The sequence below is a fragment of the Podarcis melisellensis genome (genome assembly GCF_964234715.1).
Source record: "Podarcis melisellensis genome assembly, chromosome: 1".
NCBI lineage: Eukaryota > Metazoa > Chordata > Lepidosauria > Squamata > Lacertidae > Podarcis > Podarcis melisellensis.
Window position 1 is genome coordinate 12,983,017 of NC_138528.1, and position 17,179 is coordinate 13,000,195.

The 17,179-nt window shown below is 48.7% G+C and overlaps 2 long non-coding RNA genes across 10 annotated transcripts in view; one reads left to right on the forward strand and one right to left on the reverse strand.

Moving 5' to 3' along the window:
* Positions 1-2,179: 2,179 nt before the first annotated feature.
* Positions 2,180-9,413, reverse strand: LOC309373005. Its single transcript, XR_014169756.1, has 2 exons — positions 8,195-9,413; positions 2,180-2,453 (listed from the first exon to the last, which is right to left on the reverse strand). It is a non-coding gene; the product is annotated as an uncharacterized lncRNA (long non-coding RNA).
* LOC309372739 overlaps positions 6,083-17,179 on the forward strand; it is a 163,772-nt gene continuing 152,675 nt past the window's right edge. For 5 of the 9 annotated variants that reach the window (XR_014169654.1, XR_014169655.1, XR_014169656.1 and 2 more), the window contains exons 1-2: positions 6,092-6,425; positions 6,634-6,707. This is a non-coding gene — a long non-coding RNA (uncharacterized lncRNA). Of the gene's footprint in view, positions 6,426-6,633; positions 6,708-9,431; positions 10,275-10,329; positions 10,364-11,587; positions 12,095-17,179 lie in introns of those variants that run through there. The other 4 variants (XR_014169653.1, XR_014169659.1, XR_014169661.1 and 1 more) reach the window with 4 other exon arrangements.

A 17,179-nucleotide genomic window follows, 5' to 3' on the forward strand; every position in this document is an offset into this window, starting at 1 on the left:
ACGCAGATGCTGTGTTGATGTGATTCAGCACATCTTGGCTAATTTATGCTGTCTGACATATCAGTGCCAACATCTCACAGCAAACCATATCAATCAAAGTATGAAGAGGAGGCTGATGGGTACTTAGGGGGTCTGCCCTCGTTGCTGTTCACACTTTGTGAGCAGATGCAACGGGAGGAGGAGCAAACCTGACTACAAAAATGCTGCTATAGATAACCTACTATACCTGGTCTCAAAATGGCTGCTGTTCTAGGCTTAAGTTCTCTGATTAGTTGGGTAAGAGAGCTGAAAGCAATGCCAATATACTTCACATCTGGCAACCAATGTGCCCCTTTAGTTGCAGACAGTACATGGGTAGACGAGTCTAAAAAGCCCAGGACACAAATTTCCGTGGCCCTCTATGGTGGCTCATTCACCAGAAGTAATGTATGTAGTGTTAACTCTGGAAGTAATCGTGGTGCCTCGGTTTTCGAACATAATCCGTTCCGGAAGACCATTCGAAACGTTCAAAAACCGAGGCACAAAGGGCGGTCTGTAGAAAACTGGGGGGGGGGGATAACATGTACATGCAGCAGAAGCCATTCGACTTCCGAGGCATGCTCGAAAACAGAAGCTTTTATTTCTGGGTTTTTGGCGTTCCAAAACTGAAACGTTCGCCTTCCGAGATGTTCGAAAACCGAGGTACCACTGTACTTGACTGACCAAACTAAGCCTCCTAGAGCAAAATATACAGTACTCCAGGAGGCTTAGTTTGGTCAGAATTGAGTACAGTGGTACCTCGGGCTAAGTACTTAATTCGTTCCGGAGGTCTGTTCTTAACCTGAAACTTTTCTTAACCTGAAGCACCACTTTAGCTAATGGGGCCTCCTGCTGCCGCTGCGCTGCCGGGGCACGATTTTTGTTCTCATCCTGAAGCAAAGTTCTTAACCTGACGCACTATTTCTGGGTTAGCAGAGTCTGTAACCTGAAGCGTATGTAACCTGAGGTACCACTGTATACACTTCCAGATTTAACGCAAAATACATTAAACGAGCCACCATTTTGAGGGCCATGAAAATTTGTGTCCAGTTGTTTTTTTAGACTCATCTACCCATGTTCTCTCTGAAACCAAAGGGATGCATTGATTTCCAGATGTTGTTCCCATGAACTCCTTCCCTCCATAGACCCACTCATGAAACACTTCGTTTCTCCTGCCATGACAGCATCAGCTTGTCCCTTCCAATGATCAACCTACCTACTGCAGCTTTTAGGAGGTTTACCATTTCTTCTAAAAACAGATGTTTAGGGTCATAACTCCAGCCAGCACACATAGGAGGCATGTCTACAGGGTTTTTTTTGTGGTGGGTTTGGGGCAATCAGCATGGCTGTACTGTACTGCAAGGATTCTAATAAGGTCTCCAACATTTCTTTGAACATGTTTAGGTTGCCAGCAAAATTCAGCCTGAAGTCCAGGGCTTAATATACAAGGCATTGCTTAGAGAAAATATCTGTAATATCTTGGGGGGTGGGGAGAGGTGGTCAAAGAAATTGAAAAAAATATTACCAGCATCATTTGAGGAAGTGGAGCAATGCTCAATGTAGGTAATCTGTTGGAGGTTAAACGACCATGAAAAAACTCTCCACCTCCGTTTTTCCAAAGTTCTAAGAGAAAATGCCTACTCAGCTATTTTAGGTTATCAGGTGCAATATGTTGCAAAAACAATATAGTATATCCCAGGAGAAATAGTAGAGAATCCATTCTTCAGACAACCTTGGCACACTTAATTTCTCCTGCTTGATGACTGCACATGGAAAAGCTCCTTGCAGTTAGCTGTCTCAAGGCCAAATAGAACTAGGGGAGAAATTCACTTCAGTTCGCATTTAGAAGTGAACCTACCTAATTCGCAGTTTCTGAAATACTGTAATATACAAATCCAAACACTGCCATCCTTCAGAATTTATCCTCCTCTGAATTTTGCAGTGCACTTCTCCAGTCAAACAATGGGTACAAAATGCAAAATGTAAAGTGTGTAAATACAAAATGTAAAGTGTGTAAAGCATAAAAAGGCACAGGTATTAGTGAAAATAACATACGAAATGCATGCACTCCTCTGGACGTCTAAGCACGACATGCATCCGAAAAAATATGCACGTAGTAAACAGCAGAGTTTAGCAGAAGCTAAGACTGAGGACACATGGCACCTGAGTTTAGTGATTTATTTACAGGAACAAAATAAAGAACAGAGCAATCATGGTGTGTCTCTTCTCCTCCCGAGAGAGAACAACAAAAACAGAAACTACAAAGAACAAAGAGCAGAAGTGGCACACTGTTTCTTCTTTTCTCATGCTTCCAAAGAATGGAATGCAAAACACAGAGTATGGGATCTAGTAGTCACACACATCCAGCAACGGGAGAGAATCAAACTGCTGACAACTTGGAGGGTCTGCCATCATGACTAATAGCCCTCCATAGCCTCCTCACGAACTTTTATGATCCTCTTTTAGAGCCATCCTTGTTGTTGGCCATCACTGCTTCCTGAGGCAGAGAGTTCCACAGGTTAACGATGCACTGCCCAAAGAAGAATTTTCTCCGTCCCGTCTCGTCTAACATTCAGCTTCATTCAACGTCTGTGTGTTCTAGTGTTGCGAATTGGGGAGAAAGACTTTTATTCACTTTCTCCATGTTTTGTGTGATTCTACAAAGGTCTGCCATGTTGCCACCTCCTCGCCGTTTCTCTCAACTAAGAAAGTCCCAAACGCTGCAAACTTCCCATCCTTTTGTTCACTCTGCTTGATGTAACGTCTGGAGAGCAGCTGGTTGAAAAAGGCTACAGCAGGGACCAGTTCAGACCAGGGCTTGCCTCCCACTCCCCTAAAAAGCTCAGCTACTCATTCCACACCTTTACTGAGCATCTTCTAAGGAGGACAGGCAGATTTTACTTTATTTTACTTTATTTTACTTTATTTTACTTTATTTTACTTTATTTTACTTTATTTTACTTTATTTTACTTTATTTTACTTTATTTTACTTTATTTTACTATTGTATTGTATTGTATTGTATTGTATTGGGAGCATTTAAACTATGCTCTCCTTGCTGCTGTCTCTGCAGCCTTCCACTGTCAGCCTGCTCCTCCCACTGTTGGTTTTGGAGCCTGGGGAACTCCCTCTGCCTCTGCCTCCCTCCATTTAATCAATGCACTCCTGGTTGCATGTTCCCCTGCCCCACCTTTCATGCTCCCTCCTGAACACCAGTTGCTACTGGGAATCACAAATGGGGGCAACTCTGAGGCGGCTGTTGTTTTCTGAAATTCCCAGAAGAGGTATCTGGGTGGCTACTGTGAGTTCACAAAGATGGGCTTAGCAGTGGCCTGAAGATGCCAAGGGGTGAGACAGAGCAGTCCTGGAGCCCAGAATCCATTGGGCAGTCCTTGGCCAGGCTCTGGCTTCACAAAGGGATGCTGAATCCTGTGGAATTCTCTTGTTTCCCTGGCAACCAGATGCCTGCTTTGAAATGATTCTGAGATCAGTTGGCAGCACAGACTCCTTCCGGAAACTCTCTTTGGTTCACCTGAAAGCCAGCAGGGAGGACTTCTGCCTCCCCTCAGAGGGAGGCCGACCTTGGTCTTTCCCATTTCAGCGGCACCCTGTGCAAGGCCAACATTCAATAGTGTCCCCCATCTCTTGCCCTCCATTGTGCTCAATTGACTACGATTCCCTGCGGCATCCCCTAGGCTCAGCACCCGGTGTGGAGGAACTGGGCACACTGCCCAAAATCTGCCCCCAGCTCCCCAGTTGCACAATGTGGGGCTGTTTCGGTGGATTCCACAGAAGGTAAAGTCAGGTAAAGTCAGTTTATCAATATCCTCCTTTAATTGTGGTGCCAAGAAATGGACTGCCATCCCAGGTAGACTTGGGAAGGCAGAACCCAATACTTAAAACACACACACACAAACAAACAAAAACAACACACACACGTTAGCTCATTTTCCATACCCTGCTGGGATTGGCATTTTTGCCCTTTTCCTGACATTCCCCTCCTTTCTGCTCTCTTTGTGCAGAACTGCCTCTCACCTGCGGTTCCCGGGCGTCCTGACTGTTCTCTTCCACCAGTGCATGTTCCACCAGTGCAAGAAGAACCACAGTAAGTCCACTTCCTTTGCTCAACCAGAGTCCACCCAGACTAGAGTCCACCCATTGACTATGATGCCCTGTAGCATCCCCTAGGCTCAGCACCCGGTGTGGAGGAACTGGGCACACTGCCCAAAATCTGCCTCAGCTCCCCAGTTGCACAATGTGGGACTGTTTTGGTTGAGGACTTCCACTTCCTTTGCTCAACCAGAGTCCACCCAGACTAGATCCCTGTTCTGTAGCTGGAACAGGCTGCTGCTTCCACATGGGTGGGTTGGGAGCAGGAGGCAAGATTCCCCCCAAACCCCCCAGAGGGACAATTGGAGCAGAGCACCACAATAATACTTTGCAGTTGGGTCAAGCCCTAGGTGGCTCAGCTAGACCTGTGGCCTGTTGTCCCAGGAGTTCACATGCAGCATGACAGGAGTCCCAATGCAGCGCTTCCCAGGAACAGGTCTGGTCCAAAGACATTTGCTGCTTTTGGTGTGTTTGTGTGGGGGAGAATGGAGGCGCTTGGACTGAAGCACAAGGAGGGTTCTTAAAGGACAGCCCACAGAAAGGGATTCCCTCCTCTGTGGATGGCCTTCTTGCTCCTAGGGTCATCAGCTGCAGCAGAAACATCCTTTGGCTCCTGCCAGCACTAACTGCCTCCCATGCCACATTTACATACTTCAGAGTCTAGGGTGTGGAAACCAATTGAGAAATGACTTGAATGCATCTGGGAGAAATATCCAGCTCAATGCATACACTATTTTCCTGGGATGGTTCCGGTTTTACAGAAGCCATCCTGGTTTCTCATTTTATACCAGAATGTCCTGCTTCTTCAGATAAATTTTGGAGGGAATGTTGATAGGGCCCTATTATCATCAGAGAAATGTTGGAGGGATTGGAGTGAGACTTCTCCTGGGACTATTTTCTGGCCGGACCTCACCGGATCTCATTTCCAGACCCTCTCAGAGAACAAGAGAGGTGTTCGTGGTGAGTTGCGGCATCTTTTTTTCCTAGAAGAATAGCACTGGGTGTCTCTGTTTTCATCAGAGAAATGTTGGAGGGTAAGTGAATGTAACCAAACACTGGTGAGGGCTTATCATTGAGCATACCTGGTGGTAGTGAAGGCTGCATTGAAGGCATGCTTTGCTGCTTCCATTGCATCCCCATTTATTTTCTAGTTCCATTTCAATCAGGGTTTGCCCTGTGCCCAGTGTTGGCACAGAAACTGCTTTTCTCACCTTTCCTAACAACTCCCTGAATTCTTAACAAACCACCATTCCCAGTATTCTTTAGGGGAAGCCATGACAGTTGAAAGCGGTCTGAGCAATGACTTTGATACTTGATACAGGCCATTTTCATTTTGTGTTTGTGTGTGTTTGGATCCAGGTAGCTGGAATTAAAATAATCTGGTCTTCCTCATTCTGGTGCCCTCCAGATGTTGTCAGGACAACAAATCCCAGCAGCCAGGACAACAAATCCCTGGGACAACAAATCCCAGCAGCCAGAATGCCCAAAGTTTTGGGGTAATGATTGCAGCCCACTGAAAGGTCTGTCCTGTTGCCTCTTCCTCGCTTTTTCCTGCAACTAAAACGCTGCAACCTTCCCATCCCTTTGTTCATTCTGCTTGGCTTAGTTGACAGCAGGGATTTGTTAAGACAAGGGCTTGTCCCCCACTCCCCTAAAAAGCTCAGTTCCTCATTCCTCACCATCATTGAGCATCCCCGAGGATGGGTCAGAGGTTTTATTTATTGTAAAAGGGCATTTAAACCATGATCTCCTTGCTGCTAGTTCCCATGTCCCTCCCTTTCATACTCGCCCGCCCCAATTGTTGGTTTCCGAGCCTGTGGCTCAATCTCCCTTCAAGGGGTGACAAGGGCCTGGGAGACAGAGCAGCCCTGGAGCCCAGAGTCCATTGGGCAGTCCTTGGCCAGGCTCTGGCTCCACAGTGGAATCCTGTGGAATTCTCTTATTTCCCTGGCAACCAGATACCTGCTTTGAACTGATTCTGAGATCAGTTGGCAGCACAGACTCCTTCAGTTAACTGTCTTTGGTTCACCTGAAAGCCAGCACGGAGGACTTCTGCCTCTCAGAGGCGGACCTTGGTCTTTCCCATTTCAGCGGCACCCTGTGCAAGCAAGGCCAACATTCAACAGCATGCCCCATCTCTTGGCCTCCATTGTGCTCAATTCACTACGATGCCCTGTGTCATCCCCTAGGCTCAGCGCATAGTGTGGAGGAACTGGGCACACTGCCCAAAATCCACTTCAGCTACCCGGTTGCACAATGTGGGGCTGTTTTGGTGGGTTCTACACATGGTAAAACCAGGTAAATTCAGTTTATCAGTATCCTTCTTAAATTTTGGTACCAAGAATTGAACTGCCCTCCCAGGTAGACCTGAGAAGGCAGAACCCAATACTTAAAACACACACACACACACACACACACACACGTTAGCTCATTTTCCAGACCTTGCTGAAATTGGCACTTTTGCCCTTTTCCTGACATTCCCCTCTTTTCTGCCCTCTTTGTGCAGAACTGCCTCTTTTCTGCCGTTCCTGGGCATCCTGACTGTTCTCTTCTATCAGTGCATGTTCAAGAAGAACCACAGTAAGTCCAGTTCCTTTGCTCAACCAGAGTCCACCCAGACCAGGTCCCTGTTGCTGGAACAGCTGCTGCTTCCACATGGGTGGGTTGGGAGCAGAAGGCAAGATTCCCCCCCCCAAGCCCCCAGAGGGACAATTGGAGCAGAGCACCACAAGAGCCCTTGGCAGTTGGGTCAAGCCCAAGGTGGCTCAGTTAGACCTGTGGTCTGGTCTCCCAGGAGCTCACAAGCAGCATGACAGGAGTCCCAGTACAGCACCCCCTCCCCAGGAAGAGGTCTTGTTCAAAGACATTTGTGCCTTTGGTGTGTTTGTGTGAGGGAGAATGGAGGGGCTTGGACTGAAGCACAAGGAGGGTTCTTAATGGACAACCGACAGAAAGGGATTCCCTCCTCTGTGGATGGCCTGCTTGATCCTGGGGTCATCAGCTGCAGCAGAAACATCCTTTGGCTCCTGCCAGCACTAACTGCCTCCCATGCTCAGGCATCTCATACAAATATGCCACATTTACATGCTTCAGAGTCTAGGGTGTGGAAACCAATTGAGAAATGACTTGAATGCATCTGGGAGAAATATCCAGCTCAATGCATACACTATTTTCCTGGGATGGTTCCGGTTTTACAGAAGCCATCCTGGTTTCTCATTTGATACCAGAATGTCCTGCTTCTTCAGATAAATTTTGGAGGGAATGTTTATAGGGCCCTATTATCATTGGAGAGATGTTGGAGGGAGTGGCGTGAGGCTTCTCCTGGTACTTTTTTCACTGGAACTCAGAGAACCAGGGAGGTGTTCATGGTGAGTTCCGGCATCTTTTTTTCCTAGAAGAATAGCACTGGGTGTCTCTGTTTTCATCAGAGAAATGTTGGAGGGTAAGTGAATGCAACCAAACACTGGTGAGGGCTTATCATTGAGCATACCTGGTGGTAGTGAAGGCTGCATTGAAGGCATGCTTTGCTGCCTCCATTGAGTCCCCATTGATTTTCTAGTTCTATTTCAATCAGAGTTTAGGCCCAGTGTTGGCACAGAAACTGATTTCGTCACCTTTCCTAACAACGCCCTGCATTCTTAACAATCCACCATTCCCAGTATTCTTTGGGGGAAGCCATGACAGTTGAAAGCAGTCTGAGCAATGACATTGATACTTGATACAGGCCATTTTCATTTTGCGTTTGTGTGTGTTTGGATCCAGGTAGCTGGGATTAAAGTAATCTGGTCTTCTTCAACCGGGTGCCCTCCAGATGTTGTCAGACAACAAATCCCAGCAGCCAGTATGCCCAAAGTTCTGGAGTAATGATGGCAGCCCACTGAATCAGGCCAGTGGCCCATCTACTCCAACTTCCTGTTTTTACAGTGGCCAAGCACATGCCCTAATGGGAAGCCCCCAAGCAGGATCCCAGCACAATAGCTCTCCCCCTTCCTATGGTCTTCAAAAGCATTGTGGCCTCCAACTATGGAGGAACAACATAGTCATTCTGGGTAGAAGCCATCCATAGCCTCCTCCATGAACTTTTCTGATCCCTTTTCAAAGCCATCCAAGTTGTTGGCCATCACTGCCTCCTGAGGGAAAGAGTTTCACTGTTTGCCATTGCACTGTCCAAAGAAGAACATTCTTTTCTCTTTCGTGTATCTTCCAAAGTTCAGCTTTTGGTGTCACGAAAATGGGAGAAAGTCTTTTCTCTGTGCACTTTCTCCATGCTGGGCATCAGTTTGCAAAGGCTTGTCCTGTTGCCTCTCCCTCGCTTTTTCCTGCAACTAAAACGCTGCAACCTTCCCATCCCTTTGTTCATTCTGCTTGGCTTAACATCTGGAGAGCAGCAGGATGAAGAAGTTGACAGCAGGGATCTGTTAAGACAAGGGCTTGTCTCCCACTCCCCTAAAAAGCTCAGTTCCTCATTCCTCACCATTACCAAGCATCCCTGAGGACGGGCAGGAGGTTTTATTTATTGTAAAAGGGCATTTAAACCACGATCTCCTTGCTGCTTGTTCCCATGTCCCTCCCTTTCATACTCCCCCGCCCCAATTGTTGGTCTCCGAGCCTGTGGCTCAATCTCCCTTCAAGGGGTGACAAGGGCCTGGGAGACAGAGCAGTCCTGGCGCCCAGAGTCCATTGGGCAGTCCTTGGCCAGGCTCTGGCTCCACAGAGGGATGTGGAATCCTGTGGAATTCTGTTTCCCTGGCAACCAGATGCCTGCTTTGAACTGATTCTGAGATCAGTTGGCAGCACAGACTCCTTCAGTTAACTGTCTTTGGTTCACCTTAAAGCCAGCAGGGAGGACCTCTGCCTCCCCTCAGAGGCGGACCTTGGTCTTTACCATTTCAACAGCACCCTGTGCAAGGCCAAAGTTCAATAGTGTCCCCCATCTCTCGCCCTCAATTGTGCTCAATTCACTACAACGCCCTGCAGCATCCTCTAGGCTCAGCGCCCAGTGTGGAGGAACTGGGCAAACTGCTCAAAATCTGCCTCGGCTCCACGGTTGCACAATGTGGGGCTGTTTCGATGGGTTCTATAGAAGGTAAAGTCAGTTTATCAATATCCTTCTTAAATTGTGGTACCAAGAATTGAACTGCCATGCCAGGTAGACCTGGGAAGACAGAGCCCAATACTTAAAAGACACACACACACACACACACACACACACACACACGTGTTAGCTCATTTTCTAGACCCTGCTGAGATTGGCACTTTTGCCCTTTTCCTGACATTCCCCTCTTTTCTGCCCTCTTTGTGCAGAACTGCCTCTCACCTGCCGTTCCTGGGCGTCCTGACTGTTCTCTTCCAGCAGTGCATGTTCAAGAAGAACCACAGTAAGTCCAGTTCCTTTGCTCAACCACAGTCCACCCAGACTAGATCCCTGTTCTGTAGCTGGAACAGGCTGCTGCTTCCTCATGGTGGATTGGAAGCAGGAGGTGAGATTCCCTCCCAAGCCCCCCAGAGGGACAATTGGAGCAGAACACCACAAGAGCCCTTGGCAGTTGGGTCAAGCCCAAGGTGGCTCAGTTAGACCTGTGGTCTGGTCTCCCAGGAGCTCACAAGCAGCATGACAGAAGTCCCAGTACAGCGCCCGCCCCCCCCCCCGGAACAGGTCTTGTTCAAAGACATTTGTGCCTTTGGTTTGTGTGGGGGGGGGGGAGGATGAAGGGACTTGGACTGAAGCACAAGGTGGGTTCTTAAAGGACAACCCATAGAAAGGGATTCCCTCCTCTGTGGATGGCCTGCTTGATCCTGGGGTCATCAGCTGCAGCAGAAACATCCTTTGGCTCCTGCCAGCACAAACTGCCTCCCATGCTCAGGCATCTCACACAAATATGCCATATTTACATATTTCAGGGTCTTGGGTGCAGAAACCAATTGGGAGGTGACTTAAATGCATACACTATTTTCCTGGGGTGGTTCCGGATTTACAAAAGCTGTCCCGGTTTCTCATTTGATACCAGAATGTCCTGCTTCTTCAGAGAAATTCTGGAGGGAATGTTGATAGGGCCCTATTATCATTGGAGAGATGTTGGAGGGAGTGGAGAGAGGCTTCCCCTGGGGCTTTTTTCTGGCCGGAACTCACGGAACTCATTTCCGGACCCTTTCAGAGAACGAGGGAAGTTTCATGCTGCGTCCCGGCCCCTCTTTTTTCTAGAAAAATACAACTGGATGTCTCTATTTTCATCAGAGAAGGTAAGTGGAAGGTAAGTGAATGCAACCAAACACTGGTGAGGGCTCATTATTGAGCTTACCTGGTGGTAATGAAGGCTGCATTGAAGGCATGCTTTGTAGCCTCCATTGCATCCCCACAGCTGTCTTACAATAGCCCAAACCCCAAGTTTTAGCAAAATTGACCGGAATCATAATACCTGGTATGACCAATCATAGGTTGGTCTCATTAGTCTTAACCTTGAAGGCCTAATAAGGGACACCTGTGCTCAGCTTCAGTATTCAAGAATCCCAGCAGTTTCTTATACAGACTAACAAATCAGGCCCAAAAGATCTATTTCCCCACACTGTGGGAGGCCAAACTAGCATCCCCAAATGGATCTTCTAAGTTACGCATCTTCTTGATTTTGCATCCCCTCAACGTGGCACTCTGTGCAGGGAATCTGCCCCACACCACCCTAAATCTGGTGCTGAGAAGGGGTGCACTTTGCTGTCCCCCCACCAGACAGCCAAACATCTTAGGTCAAAGTGTTTAGTAGGCCAACTCCTTTCAATGGTTTTCTGCTGGTCCCGTGGGTTACCCGAGAGGCAAGGTCCAAGTCCGGTCCGTGGTCAAAGGTGCAACAAGGAGGCAGTCTGTAGAAGCTGAAGCTGGGTGCAGGGCAGGGTGAAGTCAGGGAAAGGCATGCAAGCAGAGAGCCAGGGTGGGTCAGGAACTCAGGCAGGAAAACAGGACAGGGTTCAGGCAGGAACTAGCAACCAACAATGTTGCTCCCACAACTTGGGACTGGGGCTGGCCGGCTTTTATCTGCCCGAAGCCATAAGGCAGCCCCAATCCTCAGGTGACTCACCTCTCCTGGCCTGGAGGCGAGCACTCCTCCTGCGGGAACTTAGTTCCCTCTGCCTCTCTGCCCTGAGCCTCTGTAGCTCAGGAGAGGCTGGGGTGTTACCGGACCCAGAGGCAACCTCCTCTTCCCCTGACGGGGCTGGGAGTGGAGCACCTGCAGGCAATGGGTCCTCCATCACCTCAGGAGCCAGAGCAAACTCAGCTGGTGCCTGCACCTGAGAATCCAGCACAGGTGAGGACCCTTCAGGCTCAAGCCCCAGCCCCAGCTCAGCTGGTTCTGGAGACGGGGAATCCTGTGCAGGCTGGGACCCCTCAGGTGGGGGGGGGGGGAGAATGGGGATCTCAGAATTTGATTGTGTATGATTTTATGTTTAATACAAAATTTATAAATGCACAGGAATCCAATGTGGTACTACAGAAACCTGTTAAAAGGACAAGAAACTACAAGATGGAAACACCTGTCGAGAAAGACTTGTGGTTTCAGTTGTCTCTCTACTAATGTACAGCGAACAGAAAACAAGTGAAGCAAATCCTACTCTAAATACAGGATGGCAAATATGATCTAACAGACATTACTGAAACCTGATGGAATGAGACTCATGACTGGAATGTAGAAATTGAGGGATAAAACCTGTTCAGAAGCAATAGACCAAGCAGGAAGAGAGGAGGAGTAGCACTATATGTAAAGGATGTGTACACTTGTGAAGAAATCCATGACCTGAAGCCTGGAAGGCGTATTGAGAGTATATGGATGAAAAGTAGAGGAGAGAAAACAGTGACTTTCTGTGGATGTCTGCAAAAGACCACCAAGCCAAACTGAAGATGTGGGTGATGCCTTCCTAGAGCAGATCACCAAAGAATCTAAAAGGAGATACAGTGGTACCTTGGGTTACAGACGCTTCAGGTTACAGACTCCACTAACCCAGAAATAGTACCTTGGGTTCAGAACTTTACTTCAGCGTGAGAACAGAAATCGCACGGCGGTGGTGCGGCGGCAGCAGCGGGAGGCCCCATTAGCTAAAGTGGTATCTCAGGTTAAGAACAGTTTCAGGTTAAGAACGGACCTCTGGAACGAATTAAGTTCTTAACCCGAGGTACCACTGTATACAACATAGTAGCCATGGGAGACTTCAACTACCCCAATATCTGTTGGAATTCAAGCTCTTCCAAGAATATAAAGTCCAACAGTATTGCCTCACTGACAATTTCATTTCCCAGAAGCTGGAAGCAGCAGCAGCAGCAGCAGCAGCAAGGGAATCCTCTCTCTTGGACCTGGTCCTCACCAACACAGAGGAACTGATTGATGAGTTGGAAGCACCAAGAGACTTGGGAGGAAGTGATTGTGTGCTCCTGGGTTTCAAGGGAAAGCAGAGTGTAGTTGGGCATGCCCTCTGGACTTCAAGAAGGCTGATTTCAAAATGCTTCAGGAACTATTGGATGAGATTGAATGGTCAGAAATACTCAAAGAAAAGGGAGTCCAAGGTGGATGGGAGTTTCTTAAAGGTAAAATGTTGAAGGCAAAAATGCAGACAATTGCAGGCAGAATGAAAAGTGGCAGGCCTCCAAAGAAACCCATGTGGCTGCATAGGGAAGAAGAAGAAGAAGTTTGGATTTGATATCCCACTTTATCACTGCTCTAAGCGGCTTACAATCTCCTTTTCCCTTCCTCCCCCACAACAAACACTCTGTGAGGTGAGTGAGGCTGAGAGACTTCAAAGAAGTGTGACTAGCCCAAGGTCACCCAGCAGCTGCATGTGGAGGAACGGAGACGTGAACCCGGTTCACCAGATTACGAGTCCACCGCTCTTAACCACTACACCACACTGTAAGGAGGTTACAGATGAGCTGAGGGCATAAATGAGAAATGGAAGAAAGGGGAAATCGTGAAGGTAGAGGATACATGAGTAGCAACAGTTGCAGGGAAAAGGTCAGGCGTGCCAAAGCTCAGAAAGAGTTCATACTTGCAAGAAATAAAAATAATAATAAAGCTTTCTTTGCCTATGTTCAAAGTAAGAGGAAGAACAAACAAGTAGAAGCTCATCTGCATGGAGAAGATGGAAAAAGCTGTTAGGTGACAGAAAGAAGACAGAACTATTCAACACCTACTTCACCTCTGTCTTCACCCAAAAGGGAAGCAGTGCCCAACCCAGGAATAACAGATTAACTATGTAAATCCCATTTGCGAGGGCATTTTGAGGAGACCAAGACATATGAACAGCAAGGCAGTTCCTGCAATGCCCTGCAATGCCTGTGCCATAATGGTATTCTTTCCTGAGAATGTGTCAAACTACACCTGCAGTAAGTGCAAGCTGGTTACCTTGCTGGAAGAGAAGGTCCAGCAAGTTGAAGCCTGACTACTGAACAAAACGAGGAATATCTCGTTAGAAAAGAGCGAAGTCTCCTGCAACAGCAACTGAAGTGGAGTGCCCCAAGGGAGACGGAAGATCACCCATTGCAGGAAACGAACCGCTGGAAGGAGGAGATGCACAAAAGGACAGTTTGGAGCTGTGGTGTGTCACTGAGCTGGCAGAGTTTGCAGAAGAATTGCTGCCACTGGCCAGAAGAGGAGGAGACGTTTGGTGGTAATTGGTGACTCCCTGCTGAGAGGGACAGAGGCAGCAGTTGCTGAAGGTAACAGGGTGTCCCAGGGGGTATGCTGTCTTCCAGCTGCAAGGATTCACGATGTGACAGAGAAGTGGCCAAGTATTATAGAGACCAACTGACCACAATCCCTTCCTTCTGAATCATCAGGGCACAAACAATACTGCCAGGCATGGCTTCCAGCATACAGCAAGGGACTATCAGACACTGCACAGAAAGCCGAAGGGTCTTGGGGAACAGACAATTTGTTTCATGACTCTTTCCTGTTGAAGGATTGTGGCCCACGAAGAGAGCGGGAAATACTGGAAATAAAGCACTGGATGCACAGGTGGAGTTGTCTGAAAAGGTTTTGCTTCTTGGACCATGGTCTCTGCTTCCTTGAGGAAGGACCTCTGGCAAGAGATGGATTGCACCTCACAGCCATTGGCAAGAAGGTCTTAGCAAAGAGGCTCAGGAACCTGATCAGCAGAGCTTTAAACTAAATCCTGAGGATGAGGGATACAACACTACAGACAAGAGGGAGGCACCTGGTACTGGGGATAAGAGCTTCACTCATGCACAGGAATCAGATGTGATACTACAGAAACCTGTTAAAAGGACAAGAAATTTCAAGAAGCAAACACCTGGAGAGAATGACTTGTGGTTTCAGTTGTCTCTCTACTAATGTACAGAGAACAGAAAACAAGTGAAGCAATTCCTACTCTAAATAGAGGGTAGCAAATATGATCTAACAGACATTACTGAAACCTGGAGGAAAGAGACCCATGACTGGAATGTAGAAATTGAGGGGTAAAACCTGTACAGAAGAATTGACCAAGCAGGAAGAGAGGAGGAGTAGCACTATATGTGAAGAAATCCATGACCTGAAGCCTGGAAGGCGTATTGAGAGTATTTGGATGAAAACTGGAGGAGAGAGAAAAAACAGTGACTTTCCTGTGGATGTCTGCAAAAGACCACCAAGCCAAACTGAAGACGTGGGTGATGCCTTCCTACAGCAGATTACCAAAGATTATAAAAGGAGATATAGAGTAGCCATGGGTGACTTCAACTACCCCAATATCTGTTGGAATTCAAACTCTTCCAATAATGTAAAGTCCAACAGTGAGTGAAGGTGGGCTGTTATTCCCATGAGTTGCTTGCACCAGGAGAAAAGGAATAGCTCTTCCCATGAGAGAAGGAGGTTGCTCCCCCTATTAAGGAAGGGGGCTCTTCCCTCCATGAGAGGAGTAAAGGCTGCTCTTCCCGTGAGTTGATGAGGCTGCTCGACTCGGTTGAGAAGGAGGCAGCTCTCCCCGTGAGAGAAGATGGGCTGTTATTCCCATGAGTTGCTTGCACCAGGAGAAAAGGAATAGCTCTTCCCATGAGAGGAGGAGGTTGCTCCCCCTATTAAGGAAGGGGGCTCTTCCCTCCATGAGAGGAGTAAAGGCTGCTCTTCCCGTGAGTGGATGAGGCTGCTCGACTCGGTTGAGAAGGAGGCAGCTCTCCCCGTGAGTGAAGGTGGGCTGTTATTCCCCTGAGTTGCTTGCACCAGGAGAAAAGGAATAGCTCTTCCCATGAGAGGAGGAGGTTGCTCCCCCTATTAAGGAAGGGGGCTCTTCCCTCCATGAGAGGAGAAAAGGCTGCTCTTCCCGTGAGTGGATGAGGCTGCTCGACTCGGTTGAGAAAGAGGCAGCTCTCCCCGTGAGAGAAGGTGGGCTGTTATTCCCATGAGTTGCTTGCACCAGGAGAAAAGGAATAGCTCTTCCCATGAGATGAGGAGGTTGCTCCCCCTATTAAGGAAGGGGGCTCTTCCCTCCCTGAGAGGAGAAAAGGCTGCTCTTCCCGTGAGTGGATGAGGCTGCTCGACTCGGTTGAGAAGGAGGCAGCTCTCCCCGTGAGAGAAGGTGGGCTGTTATTCCCCTGAGTTGCTTACACCAGGAGAAAAGGAATAGCTCTTCCCATGAGAGAAGGATGTTGCTCCCCCTATTAAGGAGGGGGGCTCTTCCCTCCATGTGAGGAGAAAAGGCTGCTCTTCCCGTGAGTGGATGAGGCTGCTCGACTTGGTTGAGAAGGAGGCAGCTCTCCCCGTGAGAGAAGGTGGGCTGTTATTCCCATGAGTTGCTTGCACCAGGAGAAAAGGAATAGCTCTTCCCATGAGAGGAGGAGGTTGCTCCCCCTATTAAGGAAGGGGCTCTTCCCTCCATGAGAGGAGTAAAGGCTGCTCTTCCCGTGAGTGAATGAGGCTGCTCGACTCGGTTGAGAAGGAGGCAGCTCTCCCCGTGAGAGAAGGTGGGCTGTTATTCCCCTGAGTTGCTTGCACCAGGAGAAAAGGAATAGCTCTTCCCATGAGAGGAGGAGGTTGCTCCCTCTATTAAGGAAGGGGGCTCTTCCCTCCATGAGAGGAGAAAAGGCTGCTCTTCCCATGAGGGGATGAGGCTGCTCTCATTCGCATGAGTTGATTGCACCAGAAGAAAAGGAATACCGTATTTTTCGCTCCAAAAGACGCAGGAGACCATAAGGCGCACCTAGTTTTGGAAAACAAGAAAAATTTATTCTGAATCCCAAAAGCCAGAACTGCAAGAGGGATCTGGCTTCTGGGATACCGTGTGGCTTTTCTGGCTTCTCTGATAACCGCGCCAAGCCCCTTCAGGACAGCAAGATGAAGGCTCCCCCTGCCTGAAGAGGCTGCCCACGGCTAAGGCAGAAACCGGGACAGGCACGTCGCTGAAGGGGCACTGTGCAGTTCTCCCTCGGAAAACTGTGCAGCTTCTCTTCAGCAAAGCTGGAGTAGTAACAGGAGTCCCTTCTGTTCCTCTTCCGGCTTCGCATGACCGGTGCATCGTTGAAGGGGAGCTGCGCAGTTCTCTCTCTGTGCAGCTCCTCTCCTTCAAAGGAGAGGCAATGCGCAGAGAGGGAGAACTGCACAGCGCCCCTCTAGTAAAGCTGGAGAAGGAACAGAAGGAGACCCTTCTGTTCCTCCTCCAGCTTCCAGAACCCACGAACCCGGAGGAGAAACAGAAGGAGTCTCTTCTGTTCCTCCTCCGACATCGCATGACAGGTGCGTCACTGAAGGGGCACCGCACAGTTCTTTCTCTCTGGGCAGGGCCTCTCCTTCACAGGAGAGACACTGCACAGAGAGGGAGAACGACGCAGCGCCCCTTCACCAAAGCTGGAGAAGGAACACAAGGAGACCCTTCTGTTCCTCCTCCGGCTTCCAGGACAGTTACGTCGCCGCTAAGCCGGAGGAGGAACAGAAGGAGTCCCTTCTGTTCCTAATCTGGCTTTGCAGGACAGGTGCTGCACAGAGAGGAGGGAGCTGTGCAGCGCCCCTTCAGCGAAGCGGGAAGAGTCCTCCTCCTGCTTCGCTGAAGGGGCACTGTGCAACTCTACCTCTCTCCTCAGCACCATT